Source organism: Canis aureus, chromosome 10, assembly GCF_053574225.1.
Source record: "Canis aureus isolate CA01 chromosome 10, VMU_Caureus_v.1.0, whole genome shotgun sequence".
NCBI lineage: Eukaryota > Metazoa > Chordata > Mammalia > Carnivora > Canidae > Canis > Canis aureus.
The window spans coordinates 28335810-28359951 of NC_135620.1; the positions used below are offsets into that span (position 1 = coordinate 28335810).

The 24142-nt window shown below is 48.5% G+C and overlaps 1 protein-coding gene across 5 annotated transcripts in view; it reads left to right on the plus strand.

Annotated features, from left to right (window-relative positions):
* Positions 1-8685: 8685 nt before the first annotated feature.
* The window catches only part of MLANA (melan-A), a 75422-nt gene continuing 59965 nt past the window's right edge, over positions 8686-24142 (plus strand). For 3 of the 5 annotated variants that reach the window (XM_077911889.1, XM_077911888.1, XM_077911891.1), the window contains exon 1: positions 8688-8852. The gene's annotated coding sequence lies outside the window, so the exon portion shown is untranslated. Of the gene's footprint in view, positions 8853-24142 lie in introns of all 5 variants that reach the window. The other 2 variants (XM_077911890.1, XM_077911892.1) reach the window with 2 other exon arrangements.

Genomic DNA, 24142 nt, shown 5'->3' on the forward strand with positions numbered 1-24142 from the left:
TGTACATTGAATTTCCATTGTGTCTCCACCCTCACTGTTCTTTTTTTTTTTAATCTTTTTAATTGGAGTTCAATTTGCCAACATATAGCATAACACCCAGTGCTCATCCCACCAAGTGCCCCCCTCAGTGCCCATCACCCAGTCACCCCAACCCCCCACCCACCTCCCCTTGTTCATTTCCAGAGTTAGGTGTCTCTCATGTTTTGTCACCCTCACTGATATTTTCACTCATTTTCTCTCCTTTCCCTTTATTCCCTTTCACTAATTTTTATATCCCCCAAGTGAATGAGACCATATAATGTTTGTCCTTTTCCGATTGACTTACTTCACTCAGCATAATACCCTCCAGTTCCATCTACGTTGAAGCAAATGGTGGGTATTCGTCGTTTCTAATGGCTGAGTAATATTCCATTGTATACATAGACCACATCTTCTTTATCCATTCATCTTTCGATGGACACCGAGGCTCCTTCCACAGTTTGGCTATTGTGGACATTGCTGCTAGAAACGTTGGGGTGCAGGTGTCTCAGTTTTTCCCTGCATCTCTATCTTTGGGTAAATCCCCAGCAGTGCAATTGCTGGGTCATAGGGCAGGTCTATTTTTAACTCTTTGAGGAACCTCCACACAGTTTTCCAGAGTGGCTGCACCAGTTCACATTCCCACCAACAGTGCAAGAGGGTTCCCCTTTCTCCACATCCTCTCCAACATTTGTTGTTTCCTGTACTGTTAATTTTCACCATTCTCTCTGGTGTGAGATGGTATCTCATTGTGTGTGTGTGTGTGTGTGTGTGTGTTTTAAAGATTTTATTTATTTATTCATGACAGACACACACACACACACAGAAGCAAAGACACAGGCAGAGGGAGAAGCAGGCTTCATGCAGGGAGCCAGACGTGGGACTGGATCCCGGGTCTCCAGGATCACACCCTGGGCTGAAGGCGGCGCTAAACCGCTGAGCCACCGGGGCTGCCCTCATTGTGGTTTTTATTTGTATTTCCCTGATGGCAAGTGATGCAGAGCATTTTCTCTTGTGCATGTTGGCCATGTCTATGTCTTCCTCTGTGAGATTTCTCTTCATGTCTTTTGCCCATTTCATGATTGGATTGTTTGTTTCTTTGCTGTTGAGTTTGATAAGTTTTTTAAATAGATCTTGGATACTAGCCCTTTATCTGATAGGTCATTTGCAAATATCTTCTCTCACTTTGTAGGTTGTCTTTTAGTTTTGTTGACTGTTTCTTTTGCTGTGCAGAAGTTTTTATCTTGATGAAGTCCCAATAATTCATTTTTGCTTTTGTTTCCCTTGCCTTCATAGATGTATCTTGCAAGAAGTTGCTGTGGCCAAGTTCAAAAAGGGTGTTGCCTGTGTTCCCTCTAGGATTTTAATGGATTCTTGTCTCACATTAGGTCTTTCATCCATTTTGAGTTTATCTTTGTGTATGGTATAAGAGAATGGTCTAGTTTCATTCTTCTGCACGTGGCTGTCCAATTTTCCCAGCACCATTTATTGAAGAGACTGTCTTTTTTCCAGTGGATAGTCTTTCCTGCTTTGTCGAATATTAGTTGACCATAAAGTTGAGGGCCCACTTCTGGATTCTCTATTCTGTTCCATTGATCTCTGTTTTTGTGCCAGTGTCACACTGTCTTGATGATCACAGCTTTTTTTCTCTCTCTCTTATTCTTTATTAATTTTTTAAAAGATTTTATTTATTTATTCACGAAAGACACACACACAGAGAGGCAGAGACACAGGCAGAAGGAGAAGCAGGTTCTATGCAGGGAGCCTGACATGGGACTCGATCCCGGGTCTCCAGGATCACGCCCTGGGCCGAAGGCAGTGCTAAACCACTGAGCCACCCAGGGATTCCCTGATCACGGCTTTGTAGCTTAACAAGACAGGAAACAACAAATGTTGGAGAGGATGTGGAGAAAGGGGAGCCCTCTTGCACGGTTGGTGGGAATGTGAACTGGTACAGCCACTCTGGAAAACTGTGTGGAAGTTCCTCAAAGAGTTAAAAATAGATCTGCCCTATGACCCAGCAATTGCACTGTTGGGGATTTACCCCAAAGATACAGATGCAGTGAAAAACTGAGACACCTGCACCTCAATGTTTATAGCAGCAATGTTTACAATAGCCAAACTGTGGAAGGAGCCTCAGTGTCCATTGAAAGATGAATGGATAAAGAAGATGTGGTCTATGTATACAATGGAATATTACTCAGCCATTAGAAATGACAAATACCCACCATTTGCTTCAACGTGGATGGAACTGGAGGGTATTATGCTGAGTGAAGTAAGTCAATCGGAAAAGGACAAACATTATATGGTTTCATTCATACAGGGAATATAAAAAATAGTGAAAGGGAATAAAGGGGAAAGGAGAGAAAATGAGTGGGAAATATCAGAGAGAGAGACAGAACATAAGAGGCTCCTAACTCTGGGAAACAAACAAGGGGTAGTGGAAGGGGAAGTGGGCGGGGGGATGGGTGACTGGGTGATGGGTACAGAGGGAGACAGTTGACAGGATGAGCACTGGGTGTTATACTATATGTTGGCAAATCGAACTCCAATAAAAAAAATACATATATTATATTTAAAAGAAAGAGGCCCCAGTGGAGAGCAACGCTTAAGGAACCGTGGTATCCTAGAGGCACTACAGAGGTTTTGGTCCGCCTGTCCAAACCTTTTGGGGAGACACTTTTGAACTCCCTGTATTGAGAAGCTAAACCTCTAGGAAGGCTTGAGTTTCAGAACCAAGGCCAGCTCATTTAATTGTGCCCTCCATTTGCTGGGGAGGCAGGGTCTCACAGGCCTCTAGGAGAGGCTTAGTGTTGAACTTAGTTTGGGAGATGTTTGTTCTCAGAAAATGTAGCCTGCTTTCAGTTGAGCTACTACCACTGCAGAAACACATGTTCTAACTCTCTGAAGTAAGAAACTAGTCTCAAGGTGCACTCCAGGAAGGCCTATGTCCCCCTAGAGTTGGACAGCACCTTTCTGGGCCCCTGCAAATTTCCTAAGGATCTGTCATTTCAAACCCTTCCTGGAGAGGCTAGTGGAAAACTGTTCTTATGGGACCCTTGGGCCCAGGGTTCAGGACAGTGAGTGTCATTGGGTTTGCAGCCAAATGAGCTAGGTAATTCCTGGGAGGGGCTAGCTGAAAGGTTCATTCAAGGATCGTTAAATCCTCAGCGTTCAGTAGATCTCTTCGTCTTTTCACCTCCAACAACTGTGGAGAGGGTGTGCTAACTCACACCAGTAACAGACTCCTTATAAGTTGAAGGCCTGTAAAGATGATTTCATGGTGAAAAATACCTGGATTCTCCAGTGTCTCTACAACACTAAGGCTGGAGCAGGTAGCTAAACTCCCTCGGCTGTGAGGGCTCATTTAAAGGTTCCATAAGCAAGGCCATGTGTTTCAGCCCAAGCCCACAGCCTTGCCACTGTCCAGACTTGTCTGCTCATCTGAGGGGTTTGGTTTTCCTCACAGAGGATGCCAGAGGAGAGCTGCACTCTAGGAAATGTTGTGTCCTAAGGGGCCTTACAACGTTTTTGGACTGCCCCTCCAAAATTCTAGGGAGACACTAAATGTGTCTGCCTTTATTGAGAAACTAGCCTTCCGGGAAGGCCTTACCTCAGAACTCAGACCACCTCATTTCCATTGCGTCCCCACAGCCGCTGGGTAGCCAGGGTCTCACAGACCTCTGGGAGAGGCTTAGAGGTGAGCCTACTCTGGGAAAACTTTGTCCTCAGAGGAAAGTAGCCTTCTTTCCCTTGGAGCCCCCATCATTGCTGAGACACATGTTCCAACTTCCTGAGATGAGAAACTTTTCACAAGGTGCACTCTAGGAAGGCCTATATCCCTTAGAGTAGGACAGCACCTTCCAGGGCCCATCCAATCTTCCTGAAGAGTTGGCTTCTCAAGCCCTTCTTGGAGAAGCCAGTGCAAAGCTGCCCTCACAGGACCCTTGGGCGCAGGGTTCAGGACAGTGAGCATATTGGGACTCTGGCCATATGTGGAGCTAAAAAATTGCTCCCACCTGGAAGGGGCTAGCTGAAAGTTTCATTCAAGGAATGTGTTCAGTATTCCTCAGCATTCAGTAGGTCACATAGTCTTTTCACCTCCATACCAACTGTGGAGAGGGTGTGTTAAGTCATCCCGGTGAGAGATACGTTGTAAGCTAAAGGCCAGGAAAGCTGCTTTCTCAGTAAAAAGTGCCTGGACACTCCAATGGCTCTCCACCACCAAGGATGGATATACCTGCTAAAATTCTTCAAATCTGAGGAATCGTTGAAAGGTTCCATCTGGGAGGGCTTGGTTCTCAGACTGAAGCCTTCAGCCTTGCCACTGCTAAGACTTGAATGCTCTGCTGGTGTTCGACTTTTCTCATGGATGAGGCCAGAGGAGAGCTGTACTCAAGGAACTGTGGTGTCCTGGAGGCTTTCTAGCGCTTTTCAACAGGCCCTTCAAAACTTCTGGGAGATCAGTTGAACTTCCTTCATTGAGAAGCTAGACTTTGGGAAGGCCCAAGCCTCAGATTCAGGCCAGCCCATTTCCATTGTGCCCCTGCATCTACGGGGGAGGAAGAGACTCACAGGCCTCTGGAGGGGGCTTAGTGGTGAGCTTAGTCAGGTAGAGATTTGTATTGAGAGGAACATAGCCTGCTTTCCCTAGGTGCCACCACCACTGCAGAGAAACATGTTCCATCTCCCTGAGGTAAGAATCTGGTTGCACGGTGCACTCTAGGAACGCCTATGTCCCCTAGAGGTGGACAGAGCTTTCCAAGGCCCCTTCAAACTTCCTAAGGAAGTGGCTTCTCAAGCCCTTCTTGGAGAGGCCAGTGGAAACCTGCCCTCTAGGGACATTTAGTCCCAGGTTTCAGGATAGTTAATATCATTCACTCTCAAGCCAAATGTGGAGCTAGGAAATTCCTCCTAACTGGGAGGGGCTAGCTGAAAGTTTCATTCAAGGAATGCTAATTCCTCATCTTTCAGTAGGTCGAATAGTCTTTTCACCGCCACAATAACTGTGGAGAGGGTATGATAAATCACCCCAGTGACAGACTCCTTATAAACTGAAGGCCTGTAAAGCTGCTTTCTCAGTGAAAAGTACCTGGACTCTCCAATTGCCCTCCACCACTAAGGATGGGGCTAGCTGCTAAAATCCCTCAGCTCTGTGGGTTCCAGTGATAAGCTGCCCTCATGGACAATTGGGCACAGTGTTCAGTACAGTGAGTGTCATTGGGTCTCCAACCAAATGTGGAGCTAAGAAATTTCTCCCACCTGGGAGGGGCTAGCAGAAAGTTTCATTCAAGGAATGCTAATTCCTCAACTTTCGGTACATAGCATAGTCTTTTCAAGTCTAAACCAACTGTGGAGAAGGTGTGCTAATCATCCCGGTGACAGATTCATTGTAAGCTAACGGCCAGGAAAGTTGCTCTCTCAGTGAAAAGTATCTGGACTCTCGAATAACCCTCCAGCACCAAGATGCATATACTTGCTAAACTGCCTCAACTCTGAGAGTTCATTGAAACTTTCCATCAGGGAGGACTTGGTTCTCAGACTGAAGCCACAGCCTGTCCTCTCCCTGACTCCTCTGCTGGGCTGATGGGTTCGACTTTCCTCAGGAAGAGGCCGAAGAGAGATGCCTTCAAGGAACTGTGGTGCCAGAGGCCTTCCATCGCTTTTGGACCGGCCCCCCAAAACTTCCGAGAGACTGGTTGTACTCCCTTAATTGAGAAGCTAGCCTTTGGGAAGGCCCGAGACTCAGAACTCAGGCTAGATCATTTTTTGGTCCCTCACCTGTACGAGGGAGGCAAGGACTCATAGGTCTCTGGAGAGGCTTAGTGGTGTGCTTAGTCAGGGAGAGATTTGTATTGTGAGGACATAGACTGCTTTCACTAGACGCTGCCACCACTGCAGAGGCACATGTTCCATCACCCTGATGTGAGAGGCTGGTTGCTTGGTACACTCTAGGAAGATCTATGTCCCCTAGAGGTGGACAGGGCTTTCCAAGGCCCCTCTAAACATCCTAAGGTGCTGGCTTCAAAGCCCTTCTTGGATAGACCAGTGGAAAACTGCCCTCAAGGGACACTTGGGCCCAGGATTCAGGACAGATAGTGCATTTGATCTCCAGTCAAATGTAGAGCTAGGAAATTCCCCCCAACCGGGAGGGACTAGCTTAAAGTTTCATTCCGGGAATGCTAATTGTAAGCTGAAGGCCTGGAAAGCTGTTTTCTCAGGGAAAAGTACCTGGCCTCTCCAAATGTCCTCCAACACCAAGGATGGAGCTAGCTGCTAAACTCCCTCAGGTCTGTGGACTCGTTGAAATGTTCCATCAGAGTGGGCTTGATTCTCAGCCTGAAGACCATAGTCTTGCCACTGCCCAGACTCATCTGGTGGCTTGAAGGTTTTGACTTTCCTCATGGAAGAGGCCAGGGGATAGCTGCACTCAAGAAACTGTGGTCTCCCAGAGGCCCTACAGCTGTTTTGGACTGCCTCTCCAAACCTTCTGTGAGACACATTTGACTCCCTTTATTGAGAAGCTAGCTTTCTGGGAAGGCTTGAGCCTTAGTAGTCAGGCCAGCTCATTTCGATTTTGCCCTCACAGCTGCTGGGGAGGCAGTGTCTTACAGGCCTCTGGGAGAGGCCTAGTGGTGAGTTTAGTCAGGGAGAGCTCTGTCCTCAGAGGAAAGTGCTTCCCCTTTGTGCTGCCACCACTGATGAGACACATGCTCCAACTTTGTGAGGTGAAAAAATAATCGCAAAGTGCCTTCCAGGAAGGCCTACGTCCCCTAGAGTTGGACAGCGCCTTCCAGGGCCTATCTTTTTTTTTTTTTTAGAATTTGAGGATTTAATTAATTAATTTATTATTGCAGTTTGATTTGCCAAAATATAACACCCAGTGCTCATCCCGTCAAGTGTCCCCCTCAGTGCCCATCACCCAGTCACCACACTCCCCCACCCACCTCCCCTTCCACTACCCCTTGTTCGTTTCCCAGAGTTAGGAGTCTCTCATGTTCTGTCAGCCTCTCTGATATTTCCCACTCATTTTCTCTCCTTTCCCCTTTAATTCCTTTCACTATTTTTTATATTCTTCCAGGGCCCAACTAATCTTCCTGAGGATCTGGCTTCTCAAGCCCTTCCTGGATAGACCAATGGAAAGCTCCCTCAGAGGACCCCTGGGCCAAGGGTTAAAGACAGTGAGTGTCATTGGGTCAAATGTGGAGCTAAGAAATTTCTCCCACCTGAGAGGGGCTACCTAAAGTTTCATTCAAGGAATGCTAATTCCTGAGCATATAGTAGGTCACATAGTCTTTTCACCTCCACACCAACTGTGGAGAAAGTGTGCTATCTTATCCCAGTGAGAGACTCATTGTCAGCTAAAGGCCAGGAAAGCTGCTTTCTCAGTGAAAAGTACTTGGATTCTCCAATGGTCTTCCACCACCAATGATGGATATACCTGCTAAAATTTCTCAAATCTGAGGAATCATTGAAAGGTTCCCTTAAGGGAGGGCTTGGTTCTCAGACTGAAACTCACAGCCTTGACAATGCTGAGACTCTAATGCTGGGCTGATGGGTTGGACTTTCATCTTGGATGAGGCCAGAGGAGAGCTGTAATCAAGGAATTGTGGTGTCCAAGAAGACTTCTAGTGCTTTTCAACAGGCCCTCCAAAACTTCTGGGAGACCAGTTGAGCTCTCTTGATTGAAAAGCTACCCTTTGGAAAGGACTGAGCCACAGACTCAAGCCAGCTCATTTTCATTGCGCCCCCAAAGCTGTTGGTGAGGCAGGGTTGCACAGGCCTCTGGGACAGGCCTAGAGGTGAGCTTAGTCAGGGAAAGCTTTGTCCTTTGAGGGATGTGGCCTGCTTTCACTTGGCACCACGGCCACCGGCCACCGCAGAGACACATGTTCCGTCTGCTGAGGTGAGAAGCTAGAAGCACGGTGCACTCTAGGAAGGCCGATGTCCCCTAGAGGTGGACACGGCTTTTGAAGGCCCCCTAAACTTCCTGAGGTGCTGGCTTCTCAAGCCCTTCTGGGATAGACCAGTGAAGAGCCACCCACAGGGGACCCTTGGGCCCAGGGTTCAGGACAGTGAGTGCCCTTGGGTCTCTATTGTACGGTGGAGCCAGGAGCCAGGAGCCAGGGCATACCTCCCACCTGGGAGGGACTAGCTGACAGTTTCATTCAAGGGACGCTCGTTCCTCAACGTTCAGGTCGTCGCACAGTCTTTTAACCTCCACAAAACCTGTGGAGAGGATGTGGCTAAGTCACCTGGTGACAGACTGGTTGAAAGCTCAAGGTCAGTCAGGGAAGCTGCTTTCTCAGTGAAAAATGCCTGGCTTCTCCAATGTCCCTCCACCAGCAAGGCTGGAGGTACCCACAAGCCCCCCTTAGCTCGGAGTGCTCATTTCTAAGTTACATCTTGGGGGGCTGGCTTCTCAGGCCGAAGCCAACAGCCTGGCTGGCTACAGGCCAGACTCATCTGCTGGACTGAGCAGATGGACGTTCTGTTCAGAAGGAGCCAGTGGGGTGCTCTCCTCAAGGCAGCGTTGTGTCCCAGAGGCCTTCCAGCGCTTTTGAACTGACCTTCTAAAAGTTCCAGGAAGAGGGGTCTGAACCCCCTTCATGTAGAAGCTGGCCTTCGGGAAGGCCTGAGCCTCAGAACTCAGGCCTGCTCATTTCCATTGTGACCTCACAACTGCTGGGGAGTCGGTGTCTCCCAGGTGTCTGGGAGAGGCTTCGCTGTGAGCTTAGGCAGGGAGAGCTTTGCCCTCGGACGAATGTAGCCTGCTTTCACTTGGTGCCACCACCGCCCTCGAAACAGATGTTCCATCTACCTGAGGTGACAAGGTAGACACACGGCGCACTCTGGGAAGGGTCTATATACCCTGGGGGTGGACGGGGCTTTTGTAGGCCCCTCCAAACTTCCTGAGGTGCTGGCTTCTCAAGCCCTTCCCAGGCAGAGACCAGTGGAAATCTCCTCTCTCGGGATCCTTTGGCCCAGGTTGCAGGACAGCGAGTACCATTGGGGTTGCAGCCTAAAGTGGAGGCAAAGCACACCTCCCGCCTTGGGGGAGGTGAATAGCCAAAAGTTTCGTTCAAGGAACGCCAGTTCCTCAACGTTCGGCAGGTCACACAGTCTTTTCACCTCCACACCAACTGTGGAGAGGATGTGTGCCTTGTCACCCCATTGACAGGCTTGTTGTGCGCTGAAGGCCAGGAAAGCTGCCTTTTCTCAGTGAAAGATTCCTGACCTCTCCAATGGGCCTCCACCCCCAAGGCTAGAGGTGCCTGCTAACCTCCCTCGGTTCTGAGTTGCTCGTTGAAAGCTCACATCATGGATTGCTAGCTTCTGAGACTGAGGCCAACGGCCTAGCCCAGTGGCAAGCCTCTTCTGCAGGGCCGAGAGGTTTGACTTTTGTCTGGGAAGCAGCCAGCAGAGAGTTGCCCTCGAGGAACTGTAGAATCCTAGAGGCCCTACGGCACTTTTGGATCTTGCCTCCAAACCTTCAGTGGGCACAAGTTGGATCTCCTTTCATTGTGAAGGCAGCCCTCTGAGGATTCCTGGGACACGGTGCTCAGGCCAGCTCATTTCCACTGTGCCCTCACAGCTGCTGGGGTGGCAGTGTCCCACAGGCCTCTGGGGGCCTAGTGGTGAGCTTAGCCAGGGAATGCTTTGTCTTCGGGGGAAAATAGCCTGCTTTCCCTTGGCCTCACCACCCCTGCGGAGATCCCTGTTCCACCTCCCTGAGGTCCTTTCACGTCCACAACAATTGTGGAGTTTCTGTACTAACTCACTCTGGTGACAGACTCCTTGTAAGCTAAAGGCCCAGAAGCTGCTTTCTCAATGAAAAGTACCTGAACTCTCCACAGTTTCTCCAACACCAAGGCTGGAGCTAGCTACTAAACTCCCTCAGCGGTGAGGGATCATTAAACGTTCCCTAGGGCAGGGCTTGGACCTCAGACTGAAGCCCAAAGGCTTGCCACTGCCCAGTCTTGTCTCCTGGGCTGAGAGATTTGACATTTCTCACTGTAGGCACCTGTAGAGAGCTGACCTTAAGGAACTGTGGTATCACAGAGGCTCTATAGCACTTTTGGACTGCCCCTCCAAAATGTCAGGGGAGACAGGATTAAACTCCCATCATTGGGTAGCTAGCCTTCTGAGAATACCTGAACCTCAGAACTCAGGCCTCTTCACTTACATTATGTTCACACAGCTGCTAGGTAGGCAGAGTCTCACAGGTCTCTGGGAGACTGACTAAGCTATTTTTCAGAGGAAAATAGCCTACTTTCCCTTGGCTCTGCCACCACTGCTGAGATCCATGTTCCACCTCCCTGAGGGGCAATGTTAGTCACATGGTGCACTCCAGGAACACCTATGTCGCCTAGAGGCAGACAGGGCTATCCTGGCCTCCCCAAACTTCCTGAGGAGCTGGCTTCTCAAGCACTTCATAGGCCTGGAAAGCTGCTCTCAGGTGACCCTTGGGTTCAGGGTTCAGGACAGTGAGTGCCATTGGGTCTCTATCCTAAGGTTGAGCCAGAGCACACCTCTATACTTGGAGGGATAAGCTGAAAGTTTCACTCAAGAAATGCTAGTTCCTCTGTGTTCAGTAGATACAGTGGTTTTTCACTTCCGCAACTGTGGAGAGGGAATGCTAAATCACCCTTGTGACAGACTCCTGGTAAACTGCAGGTCAGGAAATCTGCTTTCTCACTGAAAAGTACCTGGCCTCTCCCCTTCCTTTCCATCACAAAGCCTGGAGCTAGCTTCTAAACTACCTCAGTTGTGAGGGCTCATTTAAATATTATCTAATGGAGGGTTTGGGTCTCAGACTAAAGCCCTGAGCCTTGCCACTGCCCATACTTGTGTATTGGGCTGAGAGATTCAAATTTACTCATAGAAGGTGCCAGTGGATAGATGCCCTCAAGGAACTGTAGTGTCCCAGAGGCCCTATAGTGTTTTTGGACTGCCCCTGTAAACCATCTAAGGAGACATGTTTGACCTCCCTTTATTGAGAAGCTAGACTTCTGGGAAGGCCTGAGCCACAGACTCAAGCCAGATCATTTCCATGGCTCCCCCACAACTTCTGGGAAGGCAGGGTCTCACAGGCCTCTGGGAGAGGCTTAGTTGTGAGGTTAGTGATCCAGAGCTTTCTCCACAGAGGAATATAATCTGCTTTCACTTGGATTCACCACCACTGCTGAGGCATAAGTTCCAATTCCTAAGGTGAGAAAAAGTTGCAAGGTGCACTCCAGGAAGGCCTATGAACCCTCAAGGTAGACAGCGCCTTCCAGAACCTCTCCAAACTTCCTGAGGAGCTGGCCTCTCAAGCACTTCCTGAAGAAGCCAGTGGAAAGTTGCCCTCACTGGACCCTTGGGACCAGGATTAGGATAGTGCCTGTTACTGGGTCTCCAACCTATGTGGAGCTAGGAAATTCCTCCCCCACTGGGTCTAGCTGGAAGTTTCATTCAAGGAACACTGATTCCTCAGTGTTTAGTACATCTCATGGTCTTTCACGTTGAAAACAACTATGGAGTTTGTGTGCTAACTCACCCTGGTGACAGACTCCTTGTAAGCTGAAGGCCTTGAAAGCTGCTGTCTCAGTGAAAAGTACCTAGACTCTCCACTGTCTCTCCAACACCAAGGCTGGTGCTAGCTGATAAGTCCTTCAGCTGTGAGGGAACATTTAAAATTCCCTAATGGAGGTGAAAGAACAGCAAATAAAACCTACACCCAGCAGAAGAAGAGAGTTAATAAAGATTTGAGCCCCCCCCCCCCCCCACAAAAAAGATTTGAGTAAAACTCAATGAAATAGAGACTAGAAGAACTGTGGAAGAGATCAACAAAACCAGGAGTTGGTTCTTTGAAAGAATTAAGATAGACAAAACATTAGCCAGTCTTATTAAAAACAATGGAGAAATGACTCAAATTAATAAAATCATGAATGAGAAAGGAGAGATCACCACCAATACCAAGGAGATACAAACGATTTTTAAAACTTATGAGCAGCTATACGCCAATAAATTAGGCAATCTAGAAGAATAGACACGTTTCTCGAAAACCACAAACTACCAAAACTGGAACAGGAAGAAATAGAAAACCTGAACAGGCCAATAACCAGGGAGGAAATTGAAGCAGCCATCAAAAACCTCCCAAGACACAAAATCCAGGGCCAGATGGCTTCCCGGGAGAATTCTATCAAATGTTTAAAGAAGAAACAATACTTATCCTACTAAAGCTGTTCAGAAAGAAAGGGATGGAATACTTCCAAACTCATTTTATGAGGCCGGCATCACCTTAATTCCAAAACCAGACAAAGACTCCACCAAAAAGGAGAATTATAGACCAATATCCCTGATGAACAGAGATGCAAAAGTTCTCAACAAGATACTGGCCAATAGGATCCAACAGTACATTAAGAAGATTATTCACCATGACCAAGTGGTGGGATTTATCCCCATGATGCAAGGCTGGTTCAACACTCATAAAGAAATCAATGTGATAGATCATATCAACAAGAGAAAAAACAAGAACCATATGATCCTCTCAATAGATGCAGAGAAAGCACTTGACAAAACACACCATCCATTCTTGATCAAAACTCTTCAGAGTGTAGGGATAGAGGGAACATTCCTCGACATCTTAAAAGCCATCTATGAAAAGCCCACAGCAAATATCATTCTCAATGGGGAAGCACTGGGAGCCTTTCCCCTAAGATCAGGAACATGACAGGGATGTCCACTCTCACCACTGCTATTCAACATAGTATTAGAAGTCCTAGCCTCAGCAATCAGGCAACAAAAATAAATAAAAGGCATTCAAATAGGCAAAGAAGAAGTCAAACTCTCCCTCTTTGCAGATGACATGATACTGTTCATAGAAAACCCAAAAGTCTCCACCCCAAGATAGCTAGAACTCATAAAGCAATTCGGCAGTGTGGCAGGATACAAAATCAATGCCCAGAAGTCAGTGGCATTTCTATACACTAACAATGAGACTGAAGAAAGAGAAATTAAGGAATCAATCCCATTTAGAATTGCACCCAAAAGCATAAGATGCCTAGGAATAAACCTAACAAAGAAGTAAAGGATCTATACTCTAAAAACTACAGAACACTTCTGAAGAAATTGAGGAGGACACAAAAAGATGGAAAAATATTCCATGCTCATGGATTGGAAGAATTAATATTGTGAAAATGTCAATGCTACCCGGGGCAATTTACACATTTAATGCAATCCCTATCAAAATACCATGGACTTTCTTCAGAGAGTTGGAACAAATCATCTTAAGATTTGTGTGGAATCAGAAAAGACCGTGAATAGCCAGGGGAATATTAAAAAAAGAATACCATAGCTGGGGGCATCACAATGCCAGATTTCAAGTTGTACTACAAAGCTGTGATCATCAAGACAGTGTGGCACCGGCACAAAAAACAGACACCTAGATCAATGGAACAGAATAGAGAGTCCAGAAGTGGGCCCTCAACTCTATGGTCAACTAATATTCGACAAAGCAGGAAAGATGTCCACTGGAAAAAAGACAGTCTCTTCAATAAATGGTGCTGGGAAAATTGGACATCCACATGCAGAAGAATGAAATTAGACCATTCTCTTACATCATACACAAAGATAAACTCAAAATGGATGAAAGATCTAAATTTGAGACAAGAATCCATCAAAATCCTAGAGGAGAATACAAGCAACACCCTTTTTGAACTTGACCACAGCAACTTCTTGCAAGATACATCCATGAAGGCAAGAGAAACAAAAGCAAAAATGAACTATTGTGACTTAGTCAAGATGAAAAGCTTCTGCACAGCAAAAGAAACAGTCAACAAAACTAAAAGACAACCTACAGTATGGGAGAAGATATTTGCAAATGACCTATCAGATAAAGGGCTAGTATCCAAGATCTATAAGGAACTTATTAAATTCAACAGCAAAGAAACGAACAATCCAATCATGAAATGGGCAAAAGACATGAACACAAATTTCACCAAAGAAGACATAGACATGGCCAAAATGTCTGAGAAATGAGAAAATGCTCATGAGAAATGCTCCGCATCACTTGCCATCAGGGAAAAACAAATCAAAACCACAATGAGATACCATCTCACACTGGTGAGAATGGTGAAAATTAACAAGACAGGAAACAACAAATGTTGGAGAGGATGTGGAGAAAGGGGAGCCCTCTTGCACTGTTGGTGGGAATGGGAACTGGTGCAGCCACTCTGGAAAACTGTGTGGAGGTTCCTCAAAGAGTTAAAAATAGAGCTACCCTAAGACCCAGAAATTGCACTGCTGGGGATTTACCCCAATATACAGATGCAGTGAAACACCGGAACACTTGCATCCCATTGTTCATAGCAGCGATGTTTACATAGCCAAACTGTGGAAGGAGCCTCGGTGTCCATCGAAAGATGAGTGGATAAAGAAGATGTGGTCTATGTATGCAATGGAATATTACTCAGCCATTAGCAATGACAAATATCCACCATTTGCCTCGACGTGGATGGAACTGGAGGGTATTATACTGAGTGAAATAAGTCAATTGGAGAAGGACAAATATTATATGGTCTCATTCATTTGGGGAATATTAAAAATAGTGAAAGGGAATAAAGGGGAAAGGAGAGAAAATGAGTGGGAAATATCAGTGAGGCTGACAGAACATGAGAGACTCCTAACTCTGGGTAACGAACAAGGGGTGGTAGAAGGGGAGGTGGGCGGGGGGACAGGGTGACTGGGTGATGGGCGCTGAGGGGGGCACTTGATGGGATGAGCACTGGATGATATGCTATATGTTGGCAAATTGAACTCCAATGAAAAAGAAAAAATTCCCTAATGGAGGGTTTGGTTCTCAGACTGAAGTCAGAACCTTGCAGCTGTCCAGACTTGTCTGCTGGGCTGGGCTGATAGATTCGAATTCCTCATGGAAAAGGCCAGTGGAGACCTGCCCTCTAGGAACTCTGGTGTCCCAGAGGCCCTATAGCGCTTTTGGACCACCCCTCCAAACTTTCAGGGGAGACAGGTTTAAATTCCCTTCATTGGGTAGGTAGCTTATGAGAAGGCCTGAGCCTGAGAACTTGGCCCTTCTCATTTCTATTGTGCCCCTACAGCTGCTGAGTAGGCAGTGTCTCACAGGCCTCTGGGATAGGCCTAGTAGTGAGCTTAGTCAGGGGCAGCTTTGTCTTCATAGGAATATAGCCCGCTTTCCCTTCGCTCCATCACCACTACTGAGACCCATGTCCCACCTCCCTGAGGTGCAATGCTAGTCACACTGTGCATTCCAGGAATGCCTATGTCACCTAGAGGTAGACACGGCTATCACTCCCCTCCAAACTTCATAAGGGGATGTCTTCTCAAGTCCTTCGTAGAGAGGCCTGGAAAGCTGCCCTCGTGGGACCCTTGGGCTTAGGGTTCAAGACAGCGAGTGCCATTGGGTCTCTGTCTTAAGGTGGAGCCAGGCATACATCTAACTTTGGAGGGGCAAGCTGAAAGTTTCATTCAAGAAATGTTAGTTCCTGTGTTCAAGAGGTAAAATGGGTTTTTCACCTCCACATCAACTGTGGAGATTGTGTGTTAACTCACCTCTATTATACAGTCGTTGTAAGCTACAAACTAGGAAAGCTACTTTCTCACTGAAAAGTACCTAGACTCTCCATTTCCCCTCTACCACCAAGGCTGGAGCTAGCTGCTAAACTCCCTCAGCTGTGAGGGCTCATTTAAAGTTTCCCTAAGGGAGGGCTTGGTTCTCAGACTGAAGCCCAGAGGCTTGCCACTACCCAGACATGCCTGCTTGGCTGGGAGATTCGACTTGTCTCATGGAAGAGGCCAGTGGAGACCTGCCCTCAACGAACTGTGGTGTCCAAAGGCCCTACAGCTGTTTTGGACCGCCCCTCCAAAACTTCTGAGGAGACACGTTTGACCTCCCTTTATTGAGATGCTAGCCTTCTGGGAAGGCCGGAGCCTAGAACTCACGCCACGCTTGTTTCCATTGCTCCCCAAAGCTGCTGGTGAGGCAGAATCTCACAAGCCTCTGGGAAAGGCCTAGTGGTGATCTTAGTCAGGGAGAGTTTTTTCCTCAGAGGAATGTAGCCTGCTTTCACTAGGTGCTGCCACCATTGCAGAGACACATGTTCCAACTCCCTGAGGTGAGAACCTAGACACATGATGCACTCTAGGAAGGCCTATGTCTCCTAGAGGTGGACAGGGTTTTCCAAAGCCCCTCCAGACTTCCTGAGGTGCTGGGTTTTCAAGCCGTTCCTCGATAGAGCAGTGGAAAGCTGCCCTCAGGGGACCCTTGGCCCCAGTGTTCAGGACAGAGAGTCCCATTGGGTCTCTAGCCTAAGGTGCACCCAGGGCATACCTCTCACCTAGAAGCGACTAGCTGAAAGTTTCATTCACGAAACACTAGTTCTTTAGCATCAGTAGGTCACATTGACTTTTCACCTCCACAGCAACTATGGAGATGTTGTGCTAAGTCACCCCATTGATGGACTCGTAAGCTAAAGACCAGGAAATCTGCTTTCTCTGAAAAGTCTCTGACCTCTCCAATGGCCCTCCACCACCAAGGCTGGAGGTATCTGCTAACCTCCCTCATATCTGAGTGCTTGTTGAAAGGTTACATCAGGGAGTGCTTGGTTCTCAGACAAGCGCCAACAGCCTTGCCAATCTCCAGGCTTTTATAGTGGGCTGAGAGGTTCGACTTTCCTCTCAGAAGGGGCCAGTGGAGAGCTGCCCTCAAGGAACTGTGATATCCCAGAGGCCTTCCAGCGCCTTTGGACGATCCTCAAAACCTTGATGGGAGACAGATTGAACTCCCTTCATTGAGAAACTAGTCTTCGGGAAAGACTGAGCCTCAGAACTCAGGCCAGATAATTTCCATTGTGCCCTCATGGCTGCTGTGTAGGCAGAGTCTCACACATCTCTGGAAGAGGCCTAGTGGTAAGCTTAGTCAGAGAGATTTTTGTCCTCAGGGGAAAGTAGCCTCCTTCTCATGGCTTTGCCACCAATGCTAAGACACATGTTCCAACTCTGTGAGGTGAGAAACCAGTGGCTGGGAGATTCGACTTGTCTCATGGAAGCACCAAGCACTTCAGGAAGGCTTATGAACCCTACAGTTGGATAGGACCTTACAGGGCCCCTCCAAACTTCCTGAGGAGCTGGCTTCCCAAGCCCTTCCTGTAGAGGCCAGTGGAAAGCTGCCGTTACAGGATCCATGGACCCATGGTTCAGGATATTGAGTGTCATTGGGTCTCTAGTCCAATATGGAGCTAGGAAATTCCTCTCACCTGGGAGGGTCTAGCTGAAAGTTTCATTCAAGGAACACTAATTCCTCAGCATTCAGTAGGTCCCATCATCTTTCACATCCACAACTGTGGAGAGGGTGTGCGAATCCATCCCCATGACAGAGTCCTTGTGAGCTGAAGGTCCCGAAAGATGCTTTCTCAGTGAAAAGTACCTACACTCTCCACTATCTCTCAACACCAAGGCTGGAGCTGCTGCTAAACTCCCTAATCTGAGGGCTCATTTAAAGATTCCCTAAAGGAGGACTTGGGTCTCAGATTAAAGCTCAGAGCCTTGCCACTGCCCATACTTATGTATTGGACTGAGAGATTCAAATTTACTCACAGAAGGTGCCAGTGGATAGATGCCCTAAGGAGCTGTGGTGTCCCAGAGGCCCTACAGCAGTTTTGGACCGCCCCTCCAAACCTTCTGGGGAGACATGTTTGACCTCCCATTATTGAGAAGCTAGACTTCTGGGAAGGCCTGAGCCACAGACTCAGGCCAGTTCATTTCCATGGTGCCCCCTACAGCTGCTGGGGAGGCAGGGTCTCACAGGCCACTGGGAGAGGCTTAGTCGTGAGCTTAGTCAGGGAGAGCTTTGTCCTCAGAGAAATGTAATCTGCTTTCACTTGGCCTCGCCACCACTGCAGAGACACATGTTCCATCTCCCCGAGGTGAGAAGCTAGTCACATGGTGCACACTAGGAAGGGCTATGTCCCCTAGAGTTGGATGGGGCTTTCCAAGGCCCCTCCAAACTTCCTAAGTTGCTAGCTTCTCCACCCCTTCCTGAATAGACGAATGGAAAGCTTTGCCCATGGGACCCTCGGCCCCCTGGTTCATGACATCAAGTGCCATTGGGTCTCCAGCCTTAGGTAGAGCCAGGGCATATCTCCCACCTGGAAGGGTCAAGGTGAATGTTTCATTCAAGGAACCCTAGTTCCTCAGCGTTAAGTACATTGCATGGTCTTTTCACCTCCACACCAAGTGTGGAGAGGGTCTGCTAAGTGACTCAGGTGACAGACTGTTATAAGCTAAAGGTCAGAAAAGCTGCTTTCTTCGTGAAAAGTACCTGGCCTCTCCAATGGCCCTCCACTACCAAGGCTGGAGGTACCTGCTAACCTCCCTCAGCCCTGAGTACTTACTGAAAGGTTACAGCAGGGATGTCTTCATTCTCAGACTAAAGCAAACAGCCTTACCAATCCTCAGGCTCTTAGACTGGGCTGAAAGGTTCGATGTTCCTCCTGGAAGGGGCCAGTGGAGAGCTGCCCTCAAGGAACTGTGGTGTTCCAGAAGCCTGCCAGCGCTTTTGGGCGACCATCCAAAGCTTCTGGGGAGACTAGTTGAACTCCCTTCATTGAGAAGCTAGTTTTCAGGAAAGCCTGAGCCTCAGAACTCAGGCCAGTTCATTTCCATTGTGCCCTCACAGCTGCTGGGGAGGCAGTGTCTTACAGGCATCTGGGAGAGTCCTAGTGATGAGCATAGTCAGGGAGAGTTTTGCCAACAGAAGAAATAGCTTCTTCCCTTGACTCCACCACCATTGCTGAGATACATGTTCCAACTTTTTGAGGTGAGAAAGTAGTGGCAAGGTGCACTCCAGGAGGGCTTATGAACCCTAGAGGTGGGCAGGGCCTTCCAGGGCCCTTCTAAACTTGCTGAGAGCTGGCTTCTCAAGTCCTTCCTGGAGAGGCCAGTGGAAAGCTGCACTCATGGGACCCTTGGGCCCAGAGTTGAGGACAGTGAATGTCATTAGGTCTCTAGTCTAATATAGAGCTAGGAAATTCCTCCTACCTGGGAGAGGCTAGCTGAAAGTATCATTCAAGGAAAGCTAATTCCTCAGTGTTCAATAAGTCCCATGGTCTTTTCATTTTTTTAAAAAAAGATTTTATTTATTCATGAGAAACACACACACAGAGATTGAGAGAGAGAGAGAGAGGCAGAGACACAGGCAGAGGGAGAAGCAGGCTCCATGCAGGGAGCCCGATGTGGGACTCGATCCCGGGTCCCCAGGATCATGCCCTAGGCTGAAGGTAGCACCAAACCGCTGAACCACCAGGGCTGCCCCAAGTCTTTTCATCTCTATAACAACCATGAAGAGGGTGTGCTAATTCACCCCGGTGACAGACTCCTTGTAAGCTGCAGGCCAGGAAAGCTGCTTTCTCAGTGAAAAGTACCTGGACTCTCCACTATCTCTCAACACCAAGCCTGGAGCTAGGCTGCTAAACTCTCTCTTCTCTGAGGGATGATTTAAAGTTTCCTAAAGGAGTGCTTTGTTCTCAGAATGAAGCCTAAACTTTGCCACTGCTTAGAAATGTCTGCTGGGCTGAGAGATTCGACTTCCATCATGGAAGAGAATAGTGGAGACCTGCCCTCAAGGAACTGTTGTGTCCTAGAGGCCCTAAAGTGCTTTTGTACCGATCCTCCAAAACGTTAGGGGATACTGGTTTAAATTCCCTTTATTGGGTAGCTAGCCTTCTGAAAAGTCCTGAACCTCAGAACTCAGGTCACCTCATTTCCATTACTCCCCCACAGCTGCTGGGTAGGCAAAGTCTCTCAGGCCTCTGAGAGAGGTACACTGGTGAGCTTAATCAGGGAGAGCTTTGTCTTCAGAAGAAAATAGCCTACTTTCCCTTGGCTTCGCTACCGCTGCTGAGATCCATGTTCTACCTCCCTGAGGTGCGATGCTAGTCACACGGTGCATTCCAGGAATGCCTACGTCGCCTAGAGGTAGACAGGGCTATCCAGGCTCCTCCAAACTACCTAGGGAACTGGCTTCTCAAGCCCTTCGTTGAGAGGTCTGGAAAGCTGCCCTCATGGGACCCTTCGGCCAGGGTTCAGGACAGCCAATGTGATTGGGTCTCTGTCTTAAGGTGGAGCCAGGGCATACCTCTACACTTGGAGGGACAAGCTGAAAGTCTGAAAGTACATTCAAGAAATGCTAATTCCTATGTGTTCAGTAGGTACAATGGTTTTTCACTTCCACAACTGTGGAGAGGGTATGCTAAGTCACCCTGGTGACTGACTTCCTGTAAGCTGCAGACCAGGAAAACTGCTTTCACACTGAAAAGTACCTGGACTCTCCACTTCCTCTCCACCACCAAGGCTGGAGTTAGCTACTAAATGGCTCAGCTATGAGGGCTCATTTAAAGGTTCCCTAAGGTGAAAGGAGAGAAAATGAGTGGGAAATATCAGTGAGGGAGACGGAACATCAGAGACTTCTAACTCAGGGGAACGAACAAGGGGTAGTGAAAGGGGAGGTGGGCGGGGAAATGGGGTGACTGGGTGACAGGCACTGAGGGGGGCACTTGACAGGATGAGCACTGAGTGTTATGCTATATATTGGCAAATCGAACTCCAATAAGTGAATATACAAAAAAAAAAAAAAAAAGTTTCCCTAAGGGAGGACTTGGTCTCAGACTGAAGCCCGGAGCATTGCCACTTGCCATAATTGTCTATTGGACTGAGAGATATGACTTTCCTCATGGAAGGCGCTAATGGAGAGCTGTTCTCAAGGATCTGTGGTGTCCAGAGACGCTACAACAGTTTTGGACTGCCCCTCCAAACCTTGAGTGGAGACAGGTTGAACTCCCTTCTTTGAGGAGCTACCTTCAGGAAGGCCTGAGCCTCAGATCTCAGGCCAGCTCATTTCCATGGTGCCCCACAGCTGCTTGTGAGGCAGGTCTCACAGACATCTGGGAGACTCCTAGTGGTGAACTTAGGGAGAGCTTTGTCCTCAGAGGAATGCAGCCTGCTTTCACTTGGCGCTGCCACCACTCCATAGACACATGTTCCATATCCCTGAGGTGGGAAACGGGGTCACATGGTGCTCTCTAGGAAAGCTTATGTCCCCTAGAGGTGGACAGGGCTTTCCAAGGCTCCTCCAAACTTCCTGAGTGCTGGCTTCTCAAGCTTTTCTTGGATAGACCAGTGGAAAGCTGCCCTCGGGGGACCGTTGAGCCCAGGGTTCAGGACAGCGAGTGCCATTGGGTCTTCAGCCTAAAGTGGAGCCAGAGCATACCTCTCAACTGGGAGGCACTAGCTGAAAGTTTCATTCAAGTAACACTAGTTCCTCAGCATTCAGTAGGTCGCATGATCTTTTCACTTCCACACCAACTGTGGAGACGGTGTGCTATGTAACCCCACTGACAGACTCCTTGTGAGATAAAGGCCCAGAAAGCTGCTTTCTCAGTGAAAAGTACCTGGCCCCTCCAATAGCCCTCCACCACCAAGGCTGGAGATACCTGCTAACATCACTCAGCTCTGAGTGCTCTTTGAAAGGTTATATCAGGGAAGGCTTGGTTCTCAGACTGAAGACAACAGCCTTGCCACAGGCCAGGCTCATCTGCTGAAACGAGACATTAGACTTTCCTCTTGGAAGGGGCCAGTGGAGAGCTGATCTCAAGGAACTGTGGTGTCCAGAGGCCTTCCAGTGCTTTTGGACCACCCCTCCTAAACTTCTGAGGATGCTGGGTGAAATCCCTTCATTGAGAAGCCAGCCTTTGTGAAGGCGTGAGCCTCAGAACTCAGGCCAGTTTATTTCCACTGTGCCCTCACAGCTGCTGGGGAGGCAGTGTCTCACAGGCCTCTGAGAGAGGCCTAGTGGTGAGCTTAGAGTTTTTTCCCCAGAGGAAAGTAGCCACCTTCCCCTGGCTCTGCCACCACTGTTGTGACACATGTTACAAGTCCCTGAGGTGAGAAAGTAGTGGCAAGGTGCACTACGGGAAGGCCTATGAAACCTAGAGTAGGACAGCACCTTCCAGGGCCCCACCTAACTTCCTGAGGACCTGGCTTCTTAAGCCCTTCCTGGAGAGGCCAGTGGAAAGCTGCCCTTATGGTACCCTTGGTCCCAGGGTTCAGGACCATGAGTGTCATTGGGTCTCTAACCTAATGTGGAGCTAGGAGATTCGCCCCACCTCTGAGGGACTAGCTGAAATTTCATTCAGCAATGCTAATTCCTAAGCATTTAGAAAGTCCCATGGTCTTTTCATTTCCACAACAACCGTGAAGAGGGTGTGCTAACTCACCCCGGTGACAGACTCCTTGTAAGCTGAAGGCCTGGAAAGCTGCTTTCTCAGTGAAAAGTACCTGGATTCTCCATTGTCTCCCAACACCAGGGCTGGAGCTAGTGGCTAAACTTCCTGGAGCTATATGCTAAACTCCCTCAGCTAGAGGGATCCTTTAAAGGTTCCCTATGGGACTGCTTGGTTCTCAGACTGAAGCCCATAGCCTTGCCACTGCCCAGACTTGTCTGCTGGGCTGAGAGATTTGACTTTCCTCATGGAGGAGGCCAGTGGAGAGCTGTACTCAAGGAACTCAGGTATCCCAGAAGCCTTAGAGGGCTTTTGGACTACCTCTCCAAACCTTGAGGGGAGACAGGTTGAACCCCTTCATTGAGAAGCTAGCCTTCAGGATGGCCTGCGCCTCAGAACTCAGGCCAGCTCATTTCCATTGTGCCTTTACAGCTGCTGGGGAGGCAGCATGTCACAGGCCTCTGGGAGAGGCCTAGAGGTGATATTAATCAGTCATAATTTGTCCTCAGAGGAAAGTATCCTGTTTTTCCTTGGCGCTGCCACCACTGCTGAGAGACATGATCCAACTTCCTGAAGTGAGAAACTAGTGGCTAGGTGCACTCTAGAAAGGCCTATGAACCCTCGAGGTCTGCAGCGCCTTTCAGGGTCCCTCCAAACTTCCTGAGCAGCTGGCTTCTCAAGCCCTTCCTGGAGAGGCCAGTGGAAAGCTGCCCTCATGGGACCCTTGGGTCCAGGGTTCAGGACAGTGTGAGTCATTGGGTCTCCAGCCTAATGTGGAGTTAGGAAATTCCTCCCAACTTGGAAGGGGCTAGCTGAAAGTTTCACTCAAGGAACACTAGTTCCTCAGCGTTCAGTAGGTCACACGGTCTTTTCACCTCCACAACAACTGTGGAGGGGATGTGCTAACTCACCCTGGTGACAGACTCCTTCAAAGCTGAAGTCCTGGAAGCTGCTTTCTCAGTGAAAAGTGCCTGGACTCTCCACTGTTTCTCCAAGACTGGAGCTAGCTGCTAAACTCCCTCAGCTGTGAGGGATCATTTAGATTCCCTAAGGGAAGGCTTCATTGTCAGACTGAAGCTCACAACCTTGCCACTGCCCAAAATTGTCTGCTGGGCTGAGAGATTTGATTTTCCTCTTGGAAGAGGCCAGTGGAGACCTGCCCTCAAAGAACTGTGGTGTTCCAGAGATCACACAGTGGTTTTGGACTGCCACTCCAAACCTGGGGAAACACGTTTGAATTCTATTGAGAAGCTAGACTTCTGAGAAAGCCTGAGCATCGGAACTCCGGCCAGCTCATTCCCATGGTGCCCCCACAGCTGCTGGGAAGCCTTGGTCTCACAGGCCTCTGGGAGTTGCCTAGTGGTGAGCTTAGTCAGGGAGAGCTTTGTCCTCAAAGTGGCCTGCTTTCACATGGTGCCACCACAACTGCTGAGATACAGATTCCAACTCCCTAAGGTGAGAAGCTAGTCGCAAGGGGCACTCCAGAAGGCCTACCCTAGAGGTGGAAAGGGCCTCCAAGGCCCCTCCAAAATTCCAGAGGTGCTGGCTTCTGACACCTTCCTGGACAGGCCAGTGAAAAGCTGCCCTCACAGGATACTTTGGCCCAGGGTTCAGGACAGAGAGTGCCATTGATTCTCTAGCCTAAGGTGGAGCCAGAACAGAAATCCCACCTCGAAGGGGCTATCTGAATGTTTCATGCAAGGAAACCTGGTTTCTCACCTTTCAGTAGGTTGCATGGTCTTTTCACCCCCACAACAACTGTAGTGAGGTTGTGCTAACTCACCCTGGTGACAGACTCCTTGTAAGCTGAAGGCCAGGAAAGCCGC